Raw genomic sequence first — 17,924 nt, forward strand, 5'->3', positions numbered from 1 at the left:
CACTAGTCTTGAGGGAGCTTGTTCCAACCGGTCGTAATAGTTTCATGTTGTTTTTCTTTTCTAATCCCTCTTAAGTATTTAAGGATAAAATTATGATAAAAGTTTAAAGTGGATAATATTTTGAATGTGACAATTCACTCTATCAATGTTATTTCAATAAACTTAAGGTTAAAACATGTGGTGATGAAAACTCTTAGTCTTGGAGTGTGTCTTTAAACTCAATAATTTCACATTTTTTCTTTCTGAACTTTCTGAGACATTTTTTTAAAAATAAAACTATAATAGGCCTTTTAGACTTCAAAACAAACAATACCTTGAAAATAACAATTGACCTTAACAATGTTATCTAAACGAACTTAAGAATGTAACGTTAGGATCATATGTGGAGACGAAAACTCCTTAATATTTGATTAAGCCTTATTCTGGTATATCCAATAATAGTTTCATAGTTTTTTTTCTTCTAATATTTTGAAACGTAAGAAAAAATCATAATAAAAATTTCAAGCTTAAAAAAACAATACTTCCAATATAATATTTCATCTACATATTATTTTAATGAACTTAAGTCAGAACAATTTTATTTTAGGTATTCTATATTGGCAATGATTTTTCATTTTAGACCATTTTTTTTTCTCTCTAGTATCTATCCAATTAACAAATAATGAGTTTGTTCAATAAATAGTGCAGGCTGGACTGGTTTCTTTTAAGCTGTTTCATTGACGTTGTATTACTCTTTCTTAGTATAGGTTGTTACTCGAGGAAACCTTTGTTATGAATTCTGTGTCTTTTTCCATAAATATTCGGATATGCTTACTTGAGGCTAAAGGACCTTATCCTACATGTCTAACACGTAATTTGGAAGAACTTGAACACAGAAAATTTGGAAGATTTATAATTTCGAACTCATCAATGGAACACTTTTAATTGTTTATACCAATATTAATTTATCTTATGTAACTTTTAATAACCAAAGAATGGCCATAAATAGTTTATAATTCTAAGCATAACCCTGAACGTTCAATTACAGATTATGCAGTTTATTAAATAATAATGCCTAATTATAGGATTTTCATAAATCCTTTTTTCTTTTCACTCTTTTATTTGATGCTTATCTTCCTCCTTTCCATAGAAATAATACTAATAAATAGTATATGCTTTCAATCTGAATAAAGTTATTCCTTTCGTAATTTTCCTGCAGAATCAATTGTGAAGTTCTTGAATGGCCATTTAGTGATCAAGATTCACCGTTGGAGTGACATGATACTTTCTTCCTCTTTTAACAATATTATTAGGATAGAAACAAAATTTCACATTAGATAAAATAATATATATATATATATAATATCTTTAATGATAACAGATTTTTTTGAAATGATATCAAATACAAGTTTTTGAAGACTTGATTTAAAATAGACAATATTTTATCACCATGTAAATGTAATATAATTGTATTCATCTCAGTGAATAAATTTTAACTCAATTTTTTTATTTATAAATTTATAAGATATTTAACTAATTCATTTCTATTAAAGAAGAAACTTAAACATGCATGTGATTATTTGATATTGCATCTTCAAACACATTTTATTAAGGAAACTGTGATTACCTGGAAACAGGATTGTAGAATCTATTTATTATAGTATTGGAATAACATATCTGTTGTGTTCCCAGTCCAAGGGAAAAGAATAAAGAATGCGTGCAGGATTATATTGTTAAAGAAAATAATTTAAATATACTGAAATTATTCTATATACAATAATTGATAAGGTGAAACATAGAGATGAAAAAAAAATACAACAAATACTTTTCACAAATATTTATTATATGTGGATAACAGATAACAAATAGAGTAAAAAAATTTGACACACATAAATATTTTACTTTCTATTGTCTTTTTTTCTTAAAACAATACAAAAGTTTACACTTTTATGACTATTTTATTTTTATAGTATCTGTCAAATGAATGTAAAAATGTGTCATGATACCGTTACTCTAATAAATAATATTAATATTTTAATATTACCCAACCGGATACATTATTGAATAGAAATAATAATAAATAACAGATTAAAATAATTAAAAGAAAATATAATTAGGTGAAAATATTAAAAGAAAATATTTTGACAACATTCGATGGCATAGGAGAGGTTGAATTCATCCAAATAAATAATTTTAGGTTAAATTGAGGCATTTAAGAGAAAGATGGTAAGAGGCATAAAAGTCAAAAATGGAAGGAAAAGAAAGAAAGAAAAGGAAACTGAAAATGAGAAAGCAAAAGGCACCAGTTATTTAATTGATGTAAAGATGAAAGATTAGTTTGTGATGGAGCCTATGCCCTACAACACTTTTTATTTTCCATTGCTGTCAAAAGGATGTTCAAAAGAAAATGCTTTTTTTTTTTTCTCTTTTCTTTATCTTTTTCTACTCTTCAATCATACTGCAATTGATTGCAAAATCATTTCTCCTCTTCTTCTTCGTGTGTGTTGCTGCCCATATTAATTGCTTTGGACTTTGCACCCTCTTCTTGGCTTTATCACCACTACCAAATAGGAATAAAAAAAATATATTCTAACCATAAATATTCAAATGCTTATTTATGTAAATATAAAGGTTGATTAAACTAACAAATACTATAAATATGTTTGAACAAGCTTTTATATAAATATTTGTAGGATAAAAGAGTAAGAACAAGATAAAATATAAGTATTTTCTTAAGTTAAAAAAGTCGTAAGTCAAAATTGTCTTTTATATAAAATAATTTGCAAAACGATTTTATTATTTATAATTCTTCTAGGTTATGTACAAACTAGTTTTATTTAATAAAAACTATTTTTATTTTCTCTTTTAGAAGTATTAATTGATGAAAATGCTTATCCAAACATATCTTATGCAATACTATGTTCTCATTTGTAAGAACTAACTTAAATATAAGGTTTTACTCTAAAAACAGTATAACTTTAAGATAGGTCATTAGTTTGACTTGAAATTAAGTCAAACACAATTTCATGATGTTAAAATCAATTTGAATTATTTATATTTTTCATATATGAAATGTAAACTATACTTAAATCATCAAACACATATATAAATATTTTTTGTTTCACTAAATATAATTAAAGCACATTCTCACCGAGTTTAACTAATAAGGTTTTTTTCTTTTTTGAGTCACGTCAAAAAGTACACTGCACAATATTTTGTAGGTCACTGTTATCTAACACTGCAACAAAGTAACACATTTTCACTTTTAAATTCAAAAGGTATTGCAAGAAAATAGCAATTTAGGCTTTGAAAAATTCAACAGCCAATTTGTTAGAATAATATACCATTAAATACTTCAATAAATTAATTAGTGTAAGGCTGTTTGAACTTAACCATATCACTTAATTTCAAGACTGATTTACAGAATTTGTGTTAAATATTGAAAAAAAAAGTTATTGTTGACAATAGTGTTAAGTATTAAGTATTCAACTCTATAACGTTAGTCATTGCAAAGAATATTTATGTTCTATAAGAAAAAAATATATGATTATGATTTTGAAAAGACTAAATTAAGTTTTAAGTAAATTATAAATTTAATATTTTTAATTGAGTTGTTATTGAAAAATTATTGTATTGAATGTTTAAAATATATTTTAAGTTGTTTTTTATTTTATTGTCTGCAGATGTAGTTATTATTTTTGTCTTTATGCCTTCAACTTTTTAATCAACTTGTGCTTTTATTATTCAATTTATTCCAATTCACTGATCAAACAACACACATGTAAAAGGGAAGAAAAAAGTTGAGTTGGAAGAAATTAAAGAAAGAAAATAGAATTCATCTTAGAGACAAGAAGTCAGAAATAGTCATTTCCTTAGGAATCACATCAAGCAACAGAATATTTTAGAAAAAGAAATCTTTTAAACATTTAATAAAATTTAAAAATCAAATTAAAAATATTTTAAATTTGTGATACTTAAAACTTAATTAAATAATTTTTAAAAGACAAATTAAGTTTAATATAAAATTAAGAAAGATACAATATTTTTCTAACAAAAATTATATACGATTAAATAATTAATAACTGCTGATCATAATTAAGGCTTTGTTCTTTTGAGGTGATTTTGGGGAGATGATTTGAATGGATTTGAGTGGATTTAAGGGTAATATTTTTGTTGTTTTTTTGAGTGGATTTGTGGGTAATTGAGAGTAGATTTGGAAGTAAAGTTTACGAGAATTAGTGTAGGATTTGATTGATTTGACTGATTAAAAAAATTTGTATAATTGGTAGAAATGAAATATTACCAAAATGCCCATAGTCATTAAAGTTATAGAAAATGATATTTATTATTATTATATTTAAATGTTAAAATTTGTATAAAAAACTAAAATTATAAATAATTATTTAAATTATTTTATAAAAATTAAAAAATTATAATGTAAAATGAATTTATTTTTAAATGTAGTAAAAATTATAAAACTATATATTGTGGAAAATTTAAAAAGAAAAGAAAAAGTAGAATTGGGGGTGGAAAGTTTCTGATGAAGCTGGAGCAGAGAGTTTGAAAAGTGTCCCCAAAAAGAAGGAGCCCAAAAAACAACACCAAGCGTTGGAAGAAATCGATCGAGACAAATTCGCCACCGTCTTCCGCTGCTTCCACCCCTCCTCCAACCAATTCTACGCTCTCAAACTCATCAACAACTGCCTCCTCACTGACGCCACCGACCACCACTGCCTCAAAGCGGAGGCCAAGGCCATCATGACCTTCCTCTCTCCCAACCCCAACATTCTCAAAATCATCGACGCCTTCCAAGACGCCCACACCTCCACCATCGTTCTCCAGCTCTGCCAGCCTCGCACCCTCTTCCCGAGGGGCTGCATGTACAGGTTCATGGATCCCATTTTCGGCGACGCACACGACATCAAGTGATCCCATTTCGAAGTTCTTCTCCAAGCTGGAACCAGATACACTTCCTGTGTAACCGAATATGCCTCGCCTCTGCAACTCCTTCCAAAAGCTCGAACCGGTTACGCTATTCTTTGTAACCGAATACACATCCCTCTGAATGGTGTGGTTGAAATTTTAGTAATAGTACAGGGCAAAACAGTCTTTTACGCCAAAATCAACGCAAATCTTCTCAATTTAGCGAGATGTTGTAAACACTCAAATCGTCGCAAGCGAACAACACTGCTAGAGCAAATCCGTCTTCACTATTTCACGTAAACAGTGAAATACCTTCAAACAAACACAGGCTAACTATTTAACGGCTTGTTACTTTGTAGCTTTTTGTGCATATATTTATTCTTCAATTTTATAAACAATATTCATTATAGAAGAGATATGGATAGTTACGCATAAATATACTGATGGAGTTTTTAGGAGTGATGAAGTCAGATAAATTAGTGTGTTTGATTATAATACTAGTAAAAAACATTATTTAACTTCATTTAATAGTATTTGGTGATATTATTGAAAGGTTTTATTTAAGTGTTAAAAGTATAGGTTTTGGTTTAATATAGAATCAAAGGCTATACCCATATCATAAGATAAATTTATAAATTTTTACAAACAGTGAAATGTTTTGTTGTAAAATGTTTTTGCATTCTTATTCTCCTACGTTATATTTTTGTATTTTTCTCAATTATAGTTTTTTATTAATGTTCATTTTTGTCTTTATCGTTTATCTTCTTTCATATTTCTCATTTATCTCTTCTTTTTATTCTTGTTTCTCTTTTCATTCTCCTAACATTGTTTTTTTTTTCTTGTTTAGGTGTCTTCGTTGCACATTGGTGGTCATTATCATCTTTTCACATTAGGGCATCACAACATTGCATGTTCGTGTTGCTTTTGGTTTGTTGTGTTTGGATACCACAATATTGTTGTTTTCTTTATTATTGGTTCGCGTTTGAGCGGTTGGTCTTTGTCTCTCTCGCTCTCATTGTCATTGTTACTGTTTCTCTCATTTTCATTCTCCTTCGTGTTTGATTGAAACCTATTACTTTTATTTATTTATTTATTTTAATTATTTTATGCTTTAGTTGTCTTACCAATCGAAACCTATTCCTAAAGTATATGCTTTGATTAGGAATTAAACCATAAACTCCTGTTGATGACTTGGGTCTAAGCCCATCAACTATCCAAGGCCCAATGACTAAAAGAATGGTAAGAAAGCTCCAAAAGGAGTTAGAAGAGTCACCCAAAGAATCCAAGGAGCTTTTTTTTTTCTCAAATTCAATTGGCAGTTAAGGGATCCAAAAGAGTCATCCAAGCCCATGAAGATTGGAGACCTCCTTAAGCATTTAACCTGCCAATGCCCAACGCCCCTTGCCAAGTGCTCAGTGTACACGAGCTTAGCTTCCTCATTTTGCATGTGTATCTTGTGCTCTTTAATTTCAGAATGTTTTTCACACCATTCCACATTCCACGTGGCATCTGATCCGCTATTCTCAGTTGATTATCAGGCATGTAGCTAGCTCGTGCATGGGACGGGAATATCCTATAAATTCACCCTCCCCTTTTTGTAAACTCACTTTTGGAATTTATTAAAGATATGTTGTTGCATTCTAGCCAACCCTCTCTACACCGAAAGTCACTCTCATTGCTTCCTCCCCACCCCTCTAGCTTCCTTCCATAGATGGTAAGCTGTTTGAGCTAGAGCCATACCATGGAAGCAGCTCATCCACCAAAACCTCTATTATCCTTCACTTAACTGTTGCCACCTCTGTTACTCTATTTCCATCTTATGTGCTCACGATTTTCATGGCTTCCAATGTGCTGGATCAGGCCATCTCCTGTGTCTGGATATGCCTTTGTTATAGAACCAAAGCATAGTAATGGCTAAAAAATCGATGCGAGAGCCCTTTCCTACACTAGTGTAATAAAGTTTATAATTGTCAACCACACTTTATGTTACTTTAACTAGTTTCTTCTTGTGTTTTTTAGGAAAAAAAAATTCAAGCATATGAATCAACCTCATAAAAAGAAATATCAAATATTGATTCCTTAATTTATGCTTCCGTAAATTGAGAATATTGTGAACGTGTTAACGATTTTGGTTTGGAACCTTGTTCATTTGAAGTGTTTGACTTTAATACTTATTTTTATATTAAGACATCTTTAAATTTTGCTTCTTATGCAAAGCTACAAAATAAGATTAATAATTTTTTAGTTTTTATCATATGTTTCTAAATGGGTTGTGCAACAATTTCAATTTGCTTAATTTAAGTTATGAAAATAATTCTCAATTTGTTATATATAGTTTTTCATTTGACTTGATGGTTTCTTAGGTTTATAGAGGAGAAAGTTGACCGAAGATAACACCAATAAAACCTAAGTCTAATCATAGATTGTTACTCTCTCTATCAAAAACCTTAAGATAATAAGTTAATGAATTTTCATCCTTTCACATTGCTTACAAATACTATGCTTAAAATTTAAATTTCAAATCATCCATGTGATCCATATGATTAGTTTTACCACATTTTTACCAAGTTTATAGAAAACAAGAAAATTTAATTAATTAAATACACACATTCTTTTTCATTACTTAATATATACCGTTTCAATATTTTTTTTTGTGTAATTTTAAAACTGATAAGAAAAAAAAGGTTAAAATGTGTCTTAGCTTTCTCTTTTTATAACGTTTTCTAATAATTTATAAATATTTTAAACAACATTCGAGATCCCACGTGACCTAAGGAAAACAAATGATTGTATTTTAAGGATTCCTGGGTTTTCAAGAGAGAAATAAAGAGAAAAATAAGTTATGAAAAAATGTAATATTAAAATTTATTATTTTACTAATCAACTGTATATATTTTTATTTTTATTTTTCTTACTTTAACCCAAGAACATTATTTTCCTTCATTTCTCATCAATTCTTTCTTTTTTTTCTTCAATTTGCTTAATTTATTTTCTAGCAACTAAAAAAATACTTAATCAAAAGTTTTTTTTATACTCAGAATACATAAAAAAAAATTATAATACATCAAACAATGATTGAATATGAATAAAAATAATTATATATGATGGGATAAAGCTATGCATGATTAAAGAATTTGAATTGAATGATATAATGATTGTTTGTTCTTCATGGAGTTTAATCGAGGAACGATATGTTCAGTCAGGATGTTGAAGGCATAATGATTAAGCAATCCGTTTTCATGAACTGATAATAGAAAAACATCACATCTCATGTGAGTTTAATACACAAATAAATGACTATAGAAAATTACACATAAATCAATCAAAAATATTCTTGATGTGATCTATAAAGAAAATCAGAGAGATTACTTTTTGTGTGATCTATAAAGAAAATTTATATTATAAATTTGTTTAATTTACAAAAAGGTATAATAGGAGTGACGATATAAATATTTATTTTACGATCCAAAACAAAATTATGCAGCAACAGAAAAAAAAACAAATAAAAACTTTATTTATTTGTTGGATACTCAGGACAAGTCAAATAAATAAATAATTGATATCATTTAATTCTAAATTTCAAAACTTTAGAATTTTTCAAAACTTTTTAGGATTAAATATATTTTTATTTTTAATATAAAATTAATGTTAATATAATTTAGTCCAAAATTTAAAAAACAATTAAATATATATAGTTCTTATACTTTAGTTGAGTTAAATTTTTTTATTTTTAAACAATAATTTAACTAACATTTGAATTGTTTATATTATGTTCAAATTCAAATATCAATAAGAAACATTGATTAACATGTAAAAACAAGGTCATTGAATTAAAATGATTATATTTATTCTTTTTAAATTTTAAAAACAAAAATGTTTTAAAATTTGTGATAAAGACAAATTTTTATTTTGTTTTCAAATTTACATACTACAAATATATTTAACTTTTTTTTTATATGTTACGTCATTATTTTACTTATACTTTATGTATAAATTTTAACAATACTTGAATTTTTAATTTTTTTTCACAAGTATAAGTTAGGCTTTATCACACATTTACTATAATAAACACTCTAAGAAATTTCATAACTATTGATGAAAAAATATTGTTAATAACTATTAACAAAATATATCGATGGACTTTACAACTTTTATTACCAATGAATATTTTCATGTGTAAGAGACATGTTAGTACAGTTTGTCCGTAAAATGGAATTTTTATTGTTGATGTATATTTCTATCGGTTATATAAATTCTTAAAATTTTTCGATAATTAAATATTTTAAAAATAATTTGTAATTTAATTTTTAAATATTTGTTGGTAAATATGTTAGTAATTCACATTTTAAAAATACGTTGGCAATTGATTTTTTTTTACATTCGTCAATAAAATGAACGCTTTTTAATTTCTGATTTTGTTTTACCAATGAAATTTCATTATTATGAATCGATTTTATTTATAGGTAACTTTTGTTTTTTTACATTGGGAGATATTTTTCTTTCACCCATTTATTTCAATATATTTGGTTTGGTAAGATTCAAGAAAAATATTTATATGAGAAAATAAATAATAGATACTAATATATACTTAAACTATTATTATTATATAAAATATTGTTTGATAGTTTGTTTGGTTAGAAATCTTGTGTTAAAGGATAAGGTCTTGGTTCCAATTTTACTTATCATTATAACTAGTTTTGTTTTTTTATGACACATATGAAATTTAAATAATAGGTGGTTTTATTTTAATATAGATTTTGTATAGTTATTTTCATTTGATTTGTGGTTTGTAACTTTATTAAAAATATTATGAAAATAGTTAATGTATAAAAGTAATTACCTAGAATTTATGAAAAATTTGTATATATTTAATTTATTATACATAAATGTAAAGTATAATATTTTATTATATGGTTAGATAATATAACACATTTGAATTGTTTTATTATATAATTTATATACAATGAAGCATAATGATGTTTTCATATGTATCACAAATGAAAATTTATGTACAATGGTAAATTAGTATTTTATTTTCTAATAGATATTATAAAATTCGTGTATTCTAAAAGTTAACAAGTTTGGAACTGCAACTTTACTTTCCTATTATACATATGTATATAGTATAATATCTATTTTTGGGTATAAATAATCATACTTTTGATTATTTTATTTATGTTTAAAAAATATAGTTCGACAATTAATATTTCATGATGGCCTTTTGGTGTTTGAATTCATTAAGTTATATTGTGTTGAAATAAAAAAATAAATAAATTACGAATTTGGATTTTTGTTAAAATTGTAGCAGATATCATTATATTTATATAAACTTATGAATTTTAAATAATGTAAATTGAATGAACATAATTGATTATAACTAACTGGATTATTACTAATATTCATATGAGTGTGTTTTACTTTGACTAAAAATTAAACTGGTTGTAATTGTGAGATTGTATGATTTATTTTGTTATTAATGTATGATATTAGTTGATAAAAATGAGATTGATTACTTTTATTTGGTTGGAATATATACAAATATATGTATATACTATTAGAGATATTAAATAATAGGTTTAATCATTCAAGATCTAACCGTCTTTTGTTGAAAGTCTTAGATTGGTCTCTCAACCTTTTTTTGTTTCAATTGGTTTTTAATTTTGAAAAATTGATGCAATGCGACAATTGTCATTAAATTTGTAGCATCTGATTTAGGTTGAAAATGATGATATGGTAGCATTTGACTGATTTGATTCCATATCATTAATTTGTTTACAAAGTCTCACCATTGTTTTTTAAAGTTGTTCAACTAATTTAACGATAAGGGCCACATTTTTCAAAATTAGGAACCTAATTGAAACAAAGAAAATTGAGAGACCGATTTGCGACTTCCAACCAAAACCAAAAACAAGGACCTCTGTAATGATTAAACTAAATAATATTATTTTATTTTATCAAAGTTTTAGATAAAATTGGAAGCACTAAACTAAATGTTGTGGTTTGACGTTAATCACAGGAGGTGATTTATTTGAATAAAGTTAAAATTGGATTGGACACTTGATATTTATTTGTATGCATTGATGTTTTAAGTGGATAAAGTTATAATAGTTTTCTGCCTTTTCAATTTTGAAATGGTTTATTTTAAAGGTAATTGCGGTTGTGTATTTTAATTGCAATCTGGTTTAATTACTCTTTTGTGAGAGTAAATGATTTATGTAATAAATAAAATTTTGGAGGACAAATATAATATTTTGATGTTTGTTGTTAAATATATATGTCATACATTATTGTTCTATTTATATTTATATAATAATGTTGTTAATACGATTGTGTGCTAAGTTAGGGATGTTGTCCATCGCCTTAATTGTATTTTGCATGTAGTAATAATGTGAGTTTAAGTTATGTGGTTGTTTGATAATATGAGATAGAATATGTGTTATTGTGAACATAATGCCTGCATATGTGATGTGATGATGTTGGTGAGAAGTGTGCTCTCGGCCAGAGGTAAAAGGGCTTTAGGAATTGATCATGAGGGGCTTTGGGAGTTAACCTTAAGGACTCCAATTTGATCTGTAGGAGAGTAGCGGGGATTGGTGGGCTCGACGTAGTTGTACCAAAGGTGAACTTCGTCGAGAAAGCTCTTTGGAAGAGTGTTGGAAAGTGACACATGTGTATTTCGTCGGGGAAGCACTTTAAGAGAACGGTTGGAAGTTCCACCTTTGTACTTCGTCCGTAAGGCTCAAGGAGGAGTAGGGGAAGTAGGCTTTGTTCGGAGACTCTTGGTAAGTAGGAATGAAGAGTGGTTTTAGCTTTAGAAGTAAGTTGGTTTTGGATGGTAAGCTCTATGTGAGGACTATGTTGATTATTGAACCTTTTGGAGCAAGTCTACATGTGGATTCATTGTTGTTAGATGATACAACAATAATTATTATTTAATTGTGTTAGTGTATGAATTAACAAAAGATTGAATGAGACATGTTATGTGGTGTCATTATTATATATATATATATAAGTTTAACTATTATGTTTTTTTTAAGTTAGCTCACCCTTGCATGTTCGTCCTTGTGGTTTTCACTTGTGATGATCGTATGACTTGTGTTATATGTAGTAGATAAAGTTGCATATGTACAACCGTGAAAAGCATGTGGATTACTTTGAAAATGCATGTTCTTTTATTCCGGATGTATTTTGGATAAATTTTAATTATTGACTATTTTTAAATATTTTCTTATTATTTGAAATAAATTTTGTTGAGTAAAACATTTATTTAATGAAATAAATGGACATTTTAATTTTATTTTATGATACAAAATAAATACATTTAGAATAAATGTAAACCATTTCTAAGTTTTTAATAGCATCTTGAAGGGATGTTACAGGTTATTATTAGACTTTTAATATAATAATGAGACCCATTTCTCTTTATTTAAATAATACAAGAAACAAGACTTGACTTTGGTATTATTATTGAACATTTTGTTGTAATAGATACCACCAAACTTTCTTATTTATATTTAAGATAATACTTTGAGCTCATTCTTAAATTATTAAACCAAATATAGTTTTTTATGATGACTTATTATGTCAATTATAATTCACCTGACATAATAAATGACGTAGTTATAAAATTGTAAACATGATAAGATTTTTTATGACCGTTATCGTTAGAATCAACATATAAAGTGAGTACAATGACAATTTCATAATAAAGTAAATGACTTTTTATAACAGTTATACATAGAACCGACATAGAAATTAATAACGACCATAATTTCGTAGTCAAGTCAAAGATTTTCTATGTCTTATACTAAGAACTAGCATAGAAAATAAACGCGTATTGTTTTTTTAATTTAAAAAACATATATTACGTTGGTTCTTCACTATAATCGACATAAAATTTTTAATTTTCTTCTTTTCCCTTTCTCCCTCTCTGCACTTCACTGATTTGCTCACATCTCTCCTCCCTCGCATTGCTCCCCTCCCATACTGTCTCTCATCTTCTCCCTCTCGTTAGTGGCTCTAGTATTCCTACTTATGTTGCACTCGGTTGTCACTCTCATTGTGCAAGCTTCTCTCATTTTCGCTTTGGCCAATCTTGAATCCTAATATGTTGGTGTGCTATTAGGTATGTCATTGTTGTTTATTATGTTTATTTGGACAATATCATAATGTGTTTATTGTGTTCGCTATGCCCGAGCCAGAGTTTGAAACCTCCTTGGCAAAGTAGCCTACAACATGAGAGTGGTACTAGAGGCAAAAAAAAATTAGTGAAAATGCAGACTACACAAATGTGAGCGAAGATGCAGAGGAAACAGAGTAATGAGTGATTAACAATGACAATAAGTATGAGGTTGGAATAAAACATGTTGCCTGTAATAGAATTAGGATTTTATGAAGAATTTAAAAATGAAAAGATAATAAGATTTTTTTTACAATCGTAACACAATGAAAACGATATCTATAGTGACTTTAAAACTCACATAAAAAAATACTTTTTAACTACATAAAAAGTTTTTGTTGTACTAGTGTTAACATTATGAAGAATGTATAACGTTTAAAAGTGATTTTAGCAAGTATATAAAGATGTATACAAACTTCTTACTCTAATCTTGGTAAAACATATTCTATTTATTATTGATGTTGTAGTGTGGGATGCATTATTTTGAAAGATGGTGATAGAGTGAGAAGAAAATTGATAAACACTAGACAAGTTGCTAGGGGATTAGAAAGGAATATTTGGAAGGATGAAAAGGAATTAAGAAAGTTACAAAGGAATTTGAAATTATTGAGTTTAGAATGACAAATATGTGGAAGCAAACAAACAAGCCTTTAGGCCCTCTTTCTTGGTCTCTATATATGTGTCTAAGTGTCCCTTCACAAATTCAGGTCAATGCCTCCATTATTCACCATTTCCTTCATCACTATTACACCCACCCTTCTTCATTCATTGCCAATCATAAAATTACCCTAAATTCCTATCCAAATGTCATTAATTATCATCATTAGACTGACACGTGCCATCTGTTTCATAATAATATTTTAATTAAGCTTCTTAGATTATGTACCAGGCAAGTGAAAAAGGAAATAAAACATTGAAAATTATAATATCTACTTGCGTGTGCTATTAGTGGTTGCATTAAATTGTAGGGAAGAGTTTAACAAAAGATATGATAATTACGTCTTTGTAACCTACACACACCATGAAATTCAAAACATGTGAAAAGACCAACTAAACCCTTCGTCATTTCAAGAACTCATGCCCAAAAATCACGGAAAATAATTTTTTTTTCTTATGAATATAGTGATAGACAAACTTGAATTCTTTATTGGACTTTTGGTAAAGGTGAAAAAAGGAGAACATTTCAACCTATTTTCATCTAATATATATGTTTTTGATCGGTTAAAAATAAGTCAAGATAGACTAGTTCGTAAAAAAAAAAATTTATAACTCACTTCATCGATGAGTGAATTGTCAGGTTAGTCTCTCACTTTTTTAAATGTTTTATTTTTCATTTTTTTATATAAAAAATAAATATTAAAAACGTATTTAATTATATACATACTTTATAAGTTTTTAATTGATTAATTATTATTTTCTTAATTAAATAAATTAAAATATTACATTTATATGTTAAATTATCCTATTATAACTAATAATTGTAACTTAAGGGTGTGTTCTTTTTGGTGTATTTGGGGGAGATGATTTGAATGGATTTGAGTAGATTTGAGGGTAATTTTTTAGTTGTTTTTTTGAGTGGATTTGTGGTTAATTGAGAGTGGATTTGGAAGTAAAGTTTGTGAGAATCAGTGTAAGATTTGATTGATGTGATAGATTTTAAAAATTAGTTTAATTGGTAGAAAATAAAGATGATCAAAATGCCCCTAGTTATAAAAGTATTATAAAATATTATTTTGTAATGTTATATTTAATTGTAGAGATGTTTATAAAGAGAAAAAAATTATGAATAATTTATAAAATTAATGTTTAAGCTAATATGGAATAAGCTGTAACCGGTTACGTGAACCTGTAACCGAATACGCCATTAAGGCAAATTCTTCATGAAGTTGTAACCGGTTACGCCTCCGTGTAACCGAATACGTCTCCCAGTTCCAGAACCTGCAACTCTATACGTACGTAATTCAGAAAATACGTGCAGGGCATATCAGTCTTTCTATGCCATTTCATCGCAAATCCGCGCACCTAAGGCAAGATGATTTGAACAGTGTATTCTCGCAAATCAGCGCTTTTACATCCGACCAAATCCTCGCAAATCGGCCCAAAAGAACAACGATGTTCTTCTAAATCAATCATCGCTAATCCACGTGAACAGAGAAATCAATCCAAACAAACACAGCCTAAGTGTTAATGATTTAAATTATTACATTAATGTATATTTACATTTTAATAAAATATAATAACAAAAATTAATCTTTTAAATCGTTTTTAATTTAAAAAAGGTTACGAAATAGATTTTAAGTGTTAATGATTTAAATTATTTACATATTTAAATTATTTACATTTTAAGAAAATATAATAATAAAAATTAATCTTTTAAATTATTTTTAATTAAAATAATAAAAAGTTACGGAAATAGATTGACTTGTCAATTTGACAGATTAAGCGAAATGAGACAAAATCTATTAATGGATTGAAAATTTCAATCTAACCCATCATTTTGGTTAACCAGTTTGAATCGATTTTATATTGTAATTTCTTGTTTATTGTATTTTCAAAATATATTATTCACGTTAATTTTTATATTTTAAAATATATTAAACAGGATTATAACATACTACAACGTAAAAATGTATTTTAAATTTTTTAATGTTCAATAGGACAACATAAAAAAAAAAAACCCAGTTGTCGACATCAACTTAAAACAAGAACACTGAATATTGTGTAAATTTTAGTTATAGTTTTGTCTCCTTCGAATACTAGAAATCTCTGCATTAATCTATGAGTAATCTTTGGTTATGCAAAATGAACTGCTTCTTGAATGTCACAGACATGGTTTTTGTACTCAGAAAGTGATTACACATGTTGAAAGCATTAGCATATTGTTAACATCAGAATTCAACCCTAATAAATGCAATTATGATAATTATTAATTAAAGAGAAAATTGTAACACAAAACTCCATCTTAAATACTGAAAGGGATATACATGCATAATTAAAGCCCCAATAGTCAACTTTTTTTAAAATATTTTTTATATAGTACATCCACTTATTCTAGCTTAATTAAAGTTGGGTTAGGTTAAGTAAGAACATATGCTACTAAATCCGTATGTATGTCTGTGTCAGCTTTAAGCATCACGCAAATATATACAAGATTTTTCATAACGCCCAAGCTAGAAGCCAAGCCTTTAATTTCTTTTCACTTTAGTTTAATTTCTATGAACTCATCAGGTAAAATTTTACACTCTCAATTAATAAAAAAACATGATATACTTAATAATGAATTTTAAGTAGTGTTACACTGGACCAATCCAAATTCAACAAATTAAAATAAATTTAAAATTTAATCTGTTTAAATGGCCGAATTTTAATTTTAATCTAATTTAAATTACTTTAAATCCATATGATCTAACAAGAAGGAGATTCATCCGAGAGATATAAACACCAATGACATCTGAGTCCAATCATATAAAGAAGACACTACTCTCTGTCAAAAATCTTAAGATAATAAGTTAATGGATCTTTCATCTTTATATAGTGATCTATTTTCTCATTTCTATCCAATGTGAAACTTAACTCATATTTGAATTTCCAACTATTACATGTTTTAAGTGAAAATGTTAAAGAATTGAGAAATTTTCTTTTGTATAATAGTACCATCTATAGATATATAAATTAACGCTTGCAAGTTAACAAAAATTTCGTATTGCAATTTCTAATTAGTTAATCTCATAAAAACTCAAACATTTTCTGTACATGTACTGCTACTCTTTCTTCTAGATAGATGAATATGCAGTAGTCAAATATGTAATAATTTTTTTTAATTTTTTTTTATTTGAGATAATGAACGATAATCATGTTTAAGTAAAGTTATTATAGGCACATAAACCTTCTTTTAGCATTTAGATTTAGAAGACAAGCCTATTTATTTATCCAGTTTGTGTATTATGTACTGCAATGAAAAAATAATGTTATGTACGAGGATGATTTTTAGCTATTTAGAGTAAAAGTTGACAAAAATCATTACATATTATAATTTCCATTTAATTTAATATAAAATTTATTTTGTTATCCAACAAATAAGATACACGGAAACGTGTATTATTTAAAAGCATAAAAAAATATTATTATTTTGTTTAGAGTAGCAAGTATCACTGTGAAAGATAAATTATAGTTATTTTTGGTACAGAGATGATACTTTGATACACAAGTTTTTTATATTAATTTGATTTACATTTTATTATTTTTTACTTTTTTTTAAAATAATAATATTTTGACACACATAAATTTTTTACATTCATTTTATATTATCCTTTCTTATTTTATATTCACTTCTTTCTTAAAAAAAATTTACAAAAATTTATTTTTTTATGACTATTTTATATTATAGTATATGTCAAATAAATGTAAAAACATGTTACTGTATCATTACTTGGAAAGAAAAATACAAAAGTTCATTTTTTTATGAAAAAAATGATATTTTGACACACATTATTTATTTATACTCATTTTATACTACCTTTCTTTATTTTTTACTTTTTTTTTTTCGAAAAATTACAAAAGCTCACTCTTTTAAAACTATTTTATCTCGTTAAGTGTGTCAAATGAATGTTAATGTGTGTCATAATACTCTTATTCTTTTCTATAATCATTTTATTCTTATAATATACGTCAAATAAATGTAAATGTAAATATGTGTGGCTCTATTATTACTTTTTCATATATTATTGTAGGAGGAATTAATTAGAGTAATGGGAACAAAGATGATGAGAAAGAAGAGTGAGGATGTAGCAGCAGAAGGAAGAGTGGAGTTTCTTTTTTGATTACTCTCTTTAGTGTTTAATAT

This window comes from Vigna umbellata, chromosome 4 (genome assembly GCF_029865625.1).
Source record: "Vigna umbellata cultivar VRB3 chromosome 4, Vumbellata_1.0, whole genome shotgun sequence".
In the NCBI taxonomy this organism is placed as follows: domain Eukaryota; kingdom Viridiplantae; phylum Streptophyta; class Magnoliopsida; order Fabales; family Fabaceae; genus Vigna; species Vigna umbellata.